Source organism: Phaenicophaeus curvirostris, chromosome 4, assembly GCF_032191515.1.
Source record: "Phaenicophaeus curvirostris isolate KB17595 chromosome 4, BPBGC_Pcur_1.0, whole genome shotgun sequence".
NCBI classification, from domain to species: Eukaryota; Metazoa; Chordata; class Aves; order Cuculiformes; family Cuculidae; genus Phaenicophaeus; species Phaenicophaeus curvirostris.
Genome location: NC_091395.1, coordinates 27,321,777 through 27,334,089, shown reverse-complemented (window position 1 = coordinate 27,334,089; position 12,313 = coordinate 27,321,777).

Below are 12,313 nucleotides of genomic sequence, written 5' to 3'. Positions count from 1 at the left end.
AGACAAATGGCTCAGCTAAAGAGAAACCAATCATCTGTATAGCATTGCCACTTTCAATAAGTGTGAAAAGCCATCTATTAAGAAATCAAAATATTAACTTTTGGCAACAATGGAAATGATTTGTATAATATTGCTTCAAGCATTTCAGATTTTGCAGTGGGTGGGTTTTGCATTCTTTGCATGTCTGAAGTGTTGATTAGTTTATTTGGTGTAGGGTTTTTTTCACAAAATACTTATTTTCATATTGAAAACTATATTATTTTATATATTCTCACTGTATAACTCAGAAATAAATCACTCCAAGATCCCACCCTGAACAAAACAATGGATTGGTTGTAGAACCTGAAAAAAAAAGAAAAAAAAAAAGCAGGAGAAAAGCTTTTATTGATTGCATGCTCTAATTTTTTTTTTTCTGGTATATAGAAGGTCTCTGCTTAAGTTTATGTATCTATGATTTCAAACTCATATGCAACTTCAGACCTGAGCAGTTGACTCAGGAAACTGCTGTTTGACCCACAGCCTTTTTTCTGCCTTGTGCTGATGAGAAGAAGTTTGGATGCTGTAAGTACTAATGGGTGAAGATATCCTGCCTCACCTTTTCAAGGAGTTACACAAATGATGGTTAAAAGAAACATTTGTCTTTCCAGTAACTGGGAGAGAAGATGCTGTGTGTTAGTGACACCACACGTTACCACAAATGAAGTTCAGGGCCAGAAGTTGGCATTTCTTTGTATTTGTTTGTGACTGTATTTCCCAACAGCAATTCTTGTATATATGTCTGCTTTTTTAAGAAATAAAAGGTTATAAATTAAATTCTCTGTAAATAATAAGTTAGTTTTAAAGGCAGTGTACAAAGCCATGTATGTGTGACCCTCTTACAATGCAGGCCTTTTTTCTGTTAGATTTTTGTCATACTCATGTGCAGAATAGTGGTATGTAAAGAAGTCTAAACTGAACCTGGTTATTCTATGATTCTGATTCTATGATATCAAAGCATAAAAAACAGGATGTGAAAATGTGTATTTTAGGTGCTGGCACATTGGTTTAGACCAGCATCTTGCCTATAAAAGTGTCAGAAGTAGATATTTAGAGAAATAACCTAATGGCACAAGGAAAAAATGGAACTTCCTTTATTGGGAAAGATTTACTGAGTTCCTGAGGCAGGGGTTACATCTGAAAGACTGTGTTTAAAAACCACAAATGTGTGTTTAATAACTACAAATATATTTGCCATCCTTGAATTACTCTCATTTCTTTTTGATCACCAAATTATTCTTTGGCAGTGGAGTCCGCAATTTAATTATGGAGTGTATGAGAAAACATTGCTCTGAATTCATATAAGTGCCCTGTGCTTGATGCATTATGAACAAGCAAAGAACCTTCTCCGTCTATCATTCACAATTCTGCAGGCTTCTGTCTTACTAGTCATCCTGGTCTCAGTTGAGAAGTTTTAGTCTGTTTCGACTTTTTCCAGATTAAGTTGGATGAATACTTCTGATATCCTTATGGTCTTTCTTTTGCCTTTTCCGACTAAAGAACTTTAAAACACAGAAATTAAGCAAGGCTAGGGTACCTGCACAGCATTCTTGTCTGTACTCTGCCTGGTCAAGGTGAGCAAAAGCCATGAAGCCAGGGTAGCTCACTAGGCTGCTGGGCCTTAGTGCCTTGCTAACATGATCATGCAGCCTTTGGATTTAGTGTGGGTTGTCATGACTGGGTGGGTGTGAGCAGAATTGCCTTCAGTACCCTTTGTCCTCACTGTAGACTGATGTTATCATCCATCAGATAAGTTATAAGGACAGAATGTTGCAGTTTCCTATGTGAAAGTGGTTTAAATGCAGATAAATAGGAGTCCTTGAGCTCAGAAAACTTTTAGGCTCCTGAACCAGGACTGTTGGATCTGATAGGAAAGTATTCCAAGAACCTTCTCTTTGTTTCTTTCTTTGCTGTTGTAAAGGCAATACACCTAAATAATGGACATGAAATCCTGGCTGTTTTTAAATCAAAGGAAAAGAATACCACTGATTTGACTTTGGTGAGAATTTATGTAAGGCTATTTATTAACTTATTCCACATTCCCATTTATACCATAGAAGAACATTACTATGCTGCTCAACAAGGTCACAGCAGCTGAAGGTGTACATGTCTTCAAAACCAAATGCTTGTTACCCGTAAATAATTAGAGAAAATTTGCATAGTTGTCTGTATCTTGTATCTGCTCTCCCTTTCCTTCTCCAGTAGTGTTGCTGCCAGCATCTACCTTTTTTTTTTTCCTATGCCTTTGTCATGCAAAAGCAGCTAGGAAAGAGAGCAAAGTGCCCCATTTAGTTGGCCCAGCAGCCACTGGAGGAATACAGATTTGGCTGAAAGAAGCATATATGCTTCACTATAAACACGGTTTTATTTCTAAATGGTGTAACACTCACAGCATTGAAGAAATTTTCTTCTTGTCAGGTGGTGATGGTATTTCAATGTACATTACATTCAGTAGAAATCTTCTAGTCTCCAGAGAAGGAAAGAAAAGACATGGCAAGAAAACCAAGATGAACAGAGGGCTCAAAGATAAATACTGGAAAAAAGGTCTGAGGGTATCTGACTGTTGAGAAGCATTCCTGGAAAAAGAGCTCCTCTGGGATTATGTACTCCACTGGAGCAGGTGAGCTAGTAGCCTTCTGGGGTTGAGTTGAGCACGGCTATGAAAAACCCGTCTTAAATACACAGAGGTAGCAAAATAAGACAAATATATCAAAGGATGAAAGTATACCAGACAGCAGAAGCTTGAACATCAAGAAGAAACAGCTGTTTCTGAGTCATAATGAGACAGACACAGTGAAGGAAAACTTGGAGAAGTTCCCTTAGTGGGTTTCAAAAAAATCTCTAAAATGGTTTGGTGTAACACAAGAATGGGCAAGAAGGTAGAAGAAACAGAACTGTTGATGGAAAATGTGAAATTGAGTCTCATGAGGTAACAGAAACCTGTGTTCCCTGTTCAGGTACTAGGGGATACAATTTATTAAGGAAAGATAAAAAGACATGTAGAGATCCCAGTGTGTATTAATACAGGAATAGATAGCAGTACCATCCCTCTGGGTCAAAATCATGTGCAACAGGAAGGATATGAGGGCATTAGGGAAGTTCAGCTCTAGCAATTATAGAGTCATAAATGACATAGGTGACAAGGACAAATCAACTTGACTTACTGTAGCTTTGAGAAAGGTTGGTAATTCCTATATCTGGAAAGTCCGTTGCAAACAAAAAGGGTTTAGTCTTCATTGCAATCTGTAGAGATATTACATAAGAGTAGAAAGTTTACAAAAATCATATAAATAGAAAACTACAGCTTATTGAAGTGCACAGATCTAATAAGACCTACTGTAGATTTAGCTGGAGGAGGAAATTAAAACAGACAGTGAAATACTTCTATGTGGAAAAGGAAGGATAATAACTGGAGACAAAATCTGAGTTTAACTCCAAAACCAAGCACACTAGTTGCCTAGGATATCTAATATGATTAATGAGAATGTTGTAGAACATGATTGCAGGGGTGTATTAGGAAATTAACGCTACCAAGTCAAAAACGAAACTGCAAGAGCTAACAACATTCCGTTCATGGGAAACCTACATGATTTTCATTCTAGGACTTAAAACTACAAATGCTATCACCTTTCTTTCCATCTTTCTTTGAATGTGACTCTGTGTAACACTGAGCCTGAGACTGGAGTTTTCTTTCATCAGATGACCCCTTTTCCTTTAATTGAATAGGAGCAAAGCCTATGGGTTATGCAAAATACCTTTCTTCTTAACACCTTGTAGATTATGCATCGAGAGAAACTACACGAAAATTAACCTTCCTGAAGTTTTCCTTGAAAACAGATCTGATTTTGAATCATCATATAACAGTACAGTTCATAGAATTCAACAGAAATCTTATAAACACAATAGCTGTTTCAATATTAGTTTGTCCTTAGAGATATCATTTCAACCTAGATTCAGAGTTGCCACAGCTTCTATCTATCCCCTCTCACTGTCAGCAATATCCTGATCGATCAAAGCAAGGCTGACATTTAAATCTCTGCTGTTTCATTTTTGCAAGCTCTGTAATGACACACTGTGGTTTGCTACTCTCAGATGAATACAGTCACACCCATAGCAAAACATTTCCTTACCAGAAGTATCCCCTTTCTCAAAGTTAACAAGGCAACCCTCAGGCCAGCAGAGTGGTAGAAATACTATTTTATGAGAATCGTTAATTCAAGCTAAAATTGACTCCTTTGTGAAAGGCAAGTTCAAGCCTCCGGGCTTGAGTAGCTTCCGTGCAATATGTTAGTTGTGGGCCTGCTATCTAGCATACATTTCTTACTGTTTTTCAAGCAGTAACTATTTTTTTTCTGCGTATGTACTGCATGTTGCATACACATTTCTGGGGCTGGTTGCTGTCACAGGAATATAAAGTATAATACTATCAGAATTCTTCACGCATAGTGAATCTTCTCAGTCTTAGGAGAAGGGTTAGCATTTGATATTTCTGATGAAAGAATGGGTATTTGGCAAAGAAAAACCTCCAAGACTCTAACAACGTGAGTCTGCAAAATTAAAGTATCAACTTTGCTCATGTGGCTAAGGTAGTGACATAGGTCATTTTCTGGAGTGAGCTAAACCGATGCCTCTCATGGTAATGTGGATGTGTTCCTGGATTTACTTTAGTAAACATTTGCTTGCAGTATATCAGCTTCCTCATGTTCAGGTGCATTTGTCAAAATGCTTTCATTTTGTGGTTAAAGTATTTCAAGTGAAATAAATTTTATGAGTTATGGTATCTTTTCCATGGTCAGTAACATAAAAGTTCATTAGTAGTTTAAGTCACTTAACAAGAGGCAACTGGGCATGTCCAACTTGTGAAAAAAATAACCTGGTATGCTTGGCTGCCACCATGAAACAGAGCTATCAGACTCTTCTGCAGCCTCTACCACTTCTTCTCAGACAACAAGCTGCAGTACTCTGTGCATGTATCTATGAATGACAGGGAGAAAGACAGAGATACTTCCTTTGTACTTTAACTGAAATATATATTCTTATCACCAAATAGAGTCAGAATTTTTCTCACCAGCTAAAATGCAAAGTATGACGTGTTACTTTCAATTTCTTAATCTGAAAACAAATCTCTTTCTGGACTCCACAGATTTTTCACATTTCCATACATTCATCTCCATCTCCCACTGATTTGTTTTCAGAGTTGTGTTTTGTAGAAATGACGTGGAAGTGCCCGAGAACTAGGTTGGGTCAGGAGCTGCCACAGCTATGGAGGAGGGGAATCGAGCAGGCAAATTTATGACAGTTTGACATTTCAGATAATAGAGGTCAGTCCTTCAAGTTGCAGTCCCCTTGAGATGAGTGAATTTCTGCTGGTGAATGTGGGAAGAGCTTGTACTGTTAAATTGTCCCTCTTCTGCAAGAGAAGTATGTGGTGATCGGCTGGAAGAAAATAATTCCTTTAATTACTGAGAGGCAAATTCTGCTCCCTCTCTGATGTGGATGAATTATGAATGATCCCATTCATTTCAGTGATCGTACCTGCAGCTGGAAGAGGAACAGGGTCTGAATTTCTAGAATAAAGCATTATGTTGTGAGTTAAGTGAAATTAGATGCATTAGTGCACCAATATTTAAGACTTCCTTTCCTGTGCTCTCATAACTAAGATCTTGAAAGTTTGTTTACTTTGAATACTGGTTCAAATACTGTTTATGACATATGAGACCAAACGCATTTTGGCCACTTATTAAGAGTTTTTGTGCACTTTTTCAAATGAAGATTCAATACTGCTTAGTCTTTAGAAGAACTGATCAGCCTTGTCCCCCTAAGCTGATGCATCTTCTAGCTCAGGCACTTTTCCTAGAAGTTCAGGGAGCTAGTGATATGCAGTGTGATAACATTATTGGTGTGAGGTTTGCAGTGTAATATTTGCTAAGGGTTTTGAAGCTGGAACTTGGGAAATACTCCAGAAAAGCAAATAAATTATTACTTGTGTATTCATTTTCACTAAATATTACGAGGATCTTTTTATTACTTTGTGACGATAACAAACTTAATAAAATATAGTGGCCTTTTTCTACAGAACTGGGCATAAAACTCCCAAATAAACAAAGTAATGACAGTTCTCAAATTAGAAATGTGGGTGGATTTTGGGGTTTTTTTTTGTTTGTTTATTTTTAATTAAAAGTAGATTTTTTTAAAAAAATCAGTTTGTCCTTGGGGCTTTTTTTCACTAAATTTTTCCAATTAAAACTTTAAGAGCTACTCTGCTTATGACTGTTTAACTGCTATATTTCTTAAATTTCTGTTTTTGAATTAGCAGTGGAGAGAGCAAAGAATTAAAATCTAATTTCTGTTGAAAAAAAGGGAAAAGTTAACTTTATATTCACTTTACCTTTTGGATATCTGGACTGAAATCTTTGTTCCACAGAGAACTTAACAGAAAATCTTGACTGTGATGTTACCCAGTTGTAATTTTCTATTAAAAAAAGAGCAGGAAAACAAAAGGGAAAATAAAATTATAATGCTAATATTTGTGATTTATATGATGCTGAACTATAGCATCAGTTACAATAGCTTTTCCTGAAAAACTATGAACTGATTGGCTCCCTTGGTCTTTTAATTTCTGTAGATATTAATCAGAAAATTAAACAGGTCATGGCTGAAACTGGAGGAAATTATACACCTCTTTTCTAATTGAAGGCAAAACATTTAATGAATCTTGTAAGCTTCTCTTCCTTAGAGTGAAACTACCATATATACACACTCTATTTAACGTGCCACTTCATTCGTGTTTCTTTACATGAAGCAGTCTTGTGTTTAGCTAGATTATATGACTAGGAGCCACACATGTGCCAGTGGCTAAAACATTTGCCTGCAATCTGTAAGTGAAAGACTTGACTCTTGCCTAATTTCTTCTGGGGAAAAGTCATATGTGAAAATAAAAAAGTGCATTTGTGCAGTAAATATGCAACAGTTGCGTTGTTTATAGCTGTATAGCAACTCCTCCTGCTTGAAGGAGAAATGAAAGATACTTTGAATATGTTTGCAGGCATGATAACTCTTCTGGGAGAAGGGATGCTTGCTGAACTGTGACTGAATCCTTAAGGTCAGGTGGCCAAATTTCACAATTCTGCAAATATCTAAATCTTTAGAAAACCCTTGTTACTCGGGGCAAGACAAAACTGACCCTTACCAAGATGTGGATTTTACTCTAATCTGAGTGAGAATGGATAGAGTGTCTCTCTGTGCCACCATAACCCGTAGGTACTTCTATTTTGTAGAAAGTTCATTTTGTAGAAAGAAGACCATCCATTTCAGTGCTTACCTCCCTCCAACAATGTCAGCATCCCAGGCATGCGTCCTTGCCAGCAGCCTTGTTGTTCAGCCCTCACAGTTGGTCTGACTCCTGCAGAATGTTGTTCCTGGGAACAATGGTCTTCATGAGCACTACTACTGTTTGTGCTTTGTTCAGTTATTTTGTTGGATCTTCATTTTGTTCAGATCAAAATAGCATTTGTAGTTCTTGGCATTTGCTATAGGAAGAGCTAAGGGTAGACAGAGTAAGCCCAGGAATTAGGGTAACTACAATCCTTGTATTTTGTAAAGACATTCAGATGACATATCACACAACATTATTCCATTAATCACTACATGAGTCAGAATTTTCCTGGGGGGCTGCCTTTAGCGAAATTATAAACTCTTCAAAACCAGAAAAATGTTGAAGAATTAGGAAATTAATTAGGATGAGAAAGAGTGAAGACTAAAAGAACATAATATTTCATGTGGAGGGCCGTGTTGACTACAAAGCAAAGCTACAACAATACCTTTAGGAAAGCTGCTATTCATGGATTACTAATGTCTGTGTGTCTGTCTACCTTATTATCTTTTGTTCACTTCATTGTGGTGTTGAGGTTTGTTTTTCTTATGGTACTCTCACAGTAATTATTTATTGAAGATGTGCTTTGCTATAAATATTGTTCCTGCAACTTGACTACTTTTAATGGTGTCTCTTAATGATGGATGATCAGAATCACACTGATGGACTCCCTTTCATAGAATCATAGAATCATAGAATAACCAGGTTGGAAGAGACCCAACCATTCCTATCAAACACTAAACCATGCCCCTTAGCACCTCGTCTACCCATGCCTTAAACACCTCCAGGGAAGGTGACTCAACCACCTCCCTGGGCAGCCTGTTCCCATGCCCAATGACACTTTCTATGAAGAATTTTTTCCTAATGTCCAGCCTAAATCTCCCCTGGCGGAGCTTGAGACCATTCCCTTTTGTCCTGTCCCCTGTCACCTGGGAGAAGAGGCCAGCACCCTCCTCTCTACAACATCCTTTCAGGTAGTTGTAGAGAGCAATGAGGTCTCCCCTCAGCCTCCTCTTCTCCAGGATAAACAACCCCAGCTCTCTCAGCCGCTCCTCATAAGGCCTGTTCTCCAGCCCCTTCACCAGCTTTGTTGCTCTTCTCTGGACTCTCTCCAGAGCCTCAACATCCTTCTTGTGGTGAGGGGCCCAGAGCTGAACACAGTATTCGAGGAGCGGTCTCACCAGTGCTGAGTACAGAGGGAGAATAACCTCCCTGGACCTGCTGGTCACACCGTTTCTGTTACAAGCCAAGATGCCATTGGCCTTCTTGGCCACCTGGGCACACTGCTGGCTCATATTCAGTCAGCTGTCAACCAACACCCCAAGGTCCCTCTCTTCCAGGCAGCTTTCTAGCCAGACTTCTCCTAGTCTGTAGCACTGCATAGGGTTGTTTTGCCCCAAGTGCAGAACGCGGCATCTGGCCTTGTTAAACCTCATGCCACTGGACTCTGCCCAGCGGTCCAGCCAGTTCAGATCCCTTTGCAGAGCCTCCCTACCCTCCAGCAGATCAACACTTATCATCTCATGATCACTTTGTCCTAGGTGTCCACCTACTGCCACATCCCCCACAAGGCCTTCTCTGTTCACAAACAGCAGGTTCAGGGGGGCACCCTCCCTTGTTGGTTCGTTCACCAGCTGTGCAAGGAAGTTGTCTTCCACGCACTCCAGGAACCTCCTAGACTGCCTCCTTTCTGCTCTATTGTACTTCCAGCAGATATCAGGAAGATTGAAAACTCCCACAAGAACGAGAGGCATCGATCTAGAGATTAACCCCAGCTGTTTATAGAAGAATATTTCTTTTGCATTTCTTGAGAACTTCCATTCTTATTGCTTGTCTCTGCCAGACCTTCTCTGGTATTGATATCCATGTGGATAACTTGTTAAAAGTTTAGTAGCAAAATACTTTCATAAGCTACAGCCATACTTTCCTTTCATCGAGTAGGTACTCCTTCACTTAACTTTTTATTTTTAAAATGGAACAAAGAAGAAATTCTTGGTGTACTTATTCTGACAGAAGTTTCCAACGGGAAGAGAGAAAAAAGTTTCTGTATATATCTTTACTTTGATTTGTTACATTGAAACTACAAACAAATAACAGTGAACAAGTAAGTGTAACTTTGTATGAGAATATTGTTAAATGTCACAAAAACATTGGTATATCATCTGTATGTTTGTACAAAAGGGAACTGAGTTAGTCTGACATAAACGGCTTTTGCTCAAAAATCCAATACTCTTGAGGTCAAAAGTTTAAAATGCAGGCCTAATCCACAAACCAGCTGAGTTTTTCTTTAGGCCACAGTACTGACTGGATCAGGCTCAATCAGACATTTTTCATTGTAATTGATTTCTATCTTTTTCAGCCAAAAAAAGGGAATTTAATTGGTTTTTAAATAAATATTGCCTTATTGTTTTGATTCTGTAAACTGTCTCTGAAGGAAACTGATATTCTACAGACCTGTACGATTCAACTGGGGAAGTAGAGGTAAAAGCTATTTCAAAACACTCAGGTTCAGATGCTATACTATGCAACATCAAAGACTGGCAATTAGCATCTCCTGTGCTGTGACAATACTGATTACACCAGCAAATTCCTTTATTCATTACATGGTTTTATTTATTTTCTTGAAACCAAGACCAAACACAAAAGTAGACTGAATTATCATGTAGTTGTGTAACCTTTGTATTTGATGCAGTCAAGTTTTCCCAGGAAATGGTGCATCTTCCTGCTGTCCTGGCTCTCTGTTGATTTATTAACCTAATTTATGTTTGTTATATAATATTTTGACTTAGCACACAAAAGCTGTGTCTGTTTTAGGAGATGCTGCAGCCCATACAAACAGTTTTGTTTAGCAAAAAAAAAAGGTTACAACCAAGGACTTCAGATCTATGGCGTAGGTATTTCAATGGGTTTAGTTCACATTGATTCTAACCACAGTCTCGCAACTGCCCTTTAGTGACAGAAGCATACCAAATAAAGCTGTGCCACCTTTATTGTAGTTTAGTTTGTTTCAAAATAAATACAGTTTTTGCTGAGACAGGGAAACCCTGTGATATGAACTAAAGCAGAGAGAGTTGGTAGAGATACTTCAAAATGCTCTGCTGAATGCTGAGTGGTTATATGCATATACATACTTACACATGACTGAAATGGGAAGATCTTGCTGTAAAGGAGGTACACAGAGATCTTTTCTAAGATTCACATGGTGCATTATCATTTTTAATTCAGCTAAAATTTCCATTGAGCCTGCTGAGATCTTTGTGATAGAATATAGCCTTTGGTATTCCCAGAGTCTTCTGCTGTCTTTTCTTAGTGAAGCAAAAGAGGTTCAGTTTATTGGGATAAGGTCCAAGCAGTAGCACTATTTGGAATAAGCAAAATAATTTGCTGTGGCTGATAATTTGGCTGGAAATTTGAAAACATTCTGCTGTGCATAGGGCACTATCTCTTCTAGGCACATGTATGGTTTCTGGTTCAGGAATTGCCCTAACTTTAGTGTGTATGAGAAATCTTGCAATTCTTGAATGAAGGTCCTGAAAGAGATCTTCCTATAGTGAAATTTGGCCATTAGAGTATACCAAAAAAAATATAACAAAGATAAAAATATAACAGCAGGTGCTTAATTTAGCCCCTTGAAACCTGTGAATAACCCGTTTCCTATCCTCTGGCCAGACTACTCAATGAGGCATGCTCAGTAATTACCAAATTATCCATTTCAGCAGGAGGAAAGAAACATCAGTGATAGGCTTTTGTTATTTTACATTCACCCCCATTAGTGTTACTTGCTGTACCTAATAAGCTGATAAATGGAGTATTGCGACTGTCAGTGACTAAATGGCACTTAATATTCCATTTTGAAGTTCAGGAAATCAGAAGGAGGAGGAGCGGCTTTTGATGGCCATTTGCTTAGTGACACAGACTTATAATCAAGGGAATTGATGTTGAAGGTTCAATTATCTGGATCTTACCACAAAATGTAACTGTAAAATTTTGCTGTGGATGCAGTGGACTTCAGCAACATAGCCCTTCACCTTATTAGGTTTTCCTCTAAAAATAGTATTAAAAATTAGGAGCAGACCCCATTCTGGTAACATAACTTCAGATAGGTAACCAAAAGGACAGGGAATGGAGCAGAGTGCTGCATTTTATTACAGAATATAACAGGCCATTGAAGAAGATTTAAGGTGGCAATTTCTGTTTTGTGGTACTCAAAGGCTGTAAGCAGGCACCTTTGCTTAAGACAGGGCAAGGATAACATCTTAAAACATTCAAACCAATGGCTTCTGTAGACTCCTCCTGAGATCACTAAATTGCTGTTGTTAAATCCAATATACACTTGATAAATCCTTTGTACCTTAGCAATTGTAATTCGTAGGCATAGTTTACTCTTTTTTGCAGTCTAGATAACACACTGGGGCAGTTACACCTCATTATAGTTAGCAGTTGAACTGTATGTAATTCTGCCAGCACAGGAAGGAGAAACATCAAAAGCCTGGCCTATTTGTTGTTTGGTCTGAGGAGAAAGTCACTCTGAAGAAAAGGGATTCAGATCCAGGCAGGGAGACCTTGCGCAGCTGGATCTGGACATATCTGGGATGTAACCATTGCATTTGTACAACTGGTTCTGACCTTTTCCGATTCTCCCATGTAGAAAGATAATGTCTTTTGATTCAAGGGGAAAAGGTGATGCAGAAAGCAGCTTAACAGTAGACAGAGAGTGGCCAGTGTCATGTAAATGCTGAGGTTTGATAGTCTGAGAGAAGCAACTTTGTCTCTGCTTGAGTTACTGAAGCTCTCCTTTTGGGCTGTGATCTATTTTCTTGCCCAAACACCATCACAGGATTAGGTAGATTTGGAGTTTCCATGGCCTCCTCTCTTCTGGGCCTCTCTCATGGTATGAATTGCACC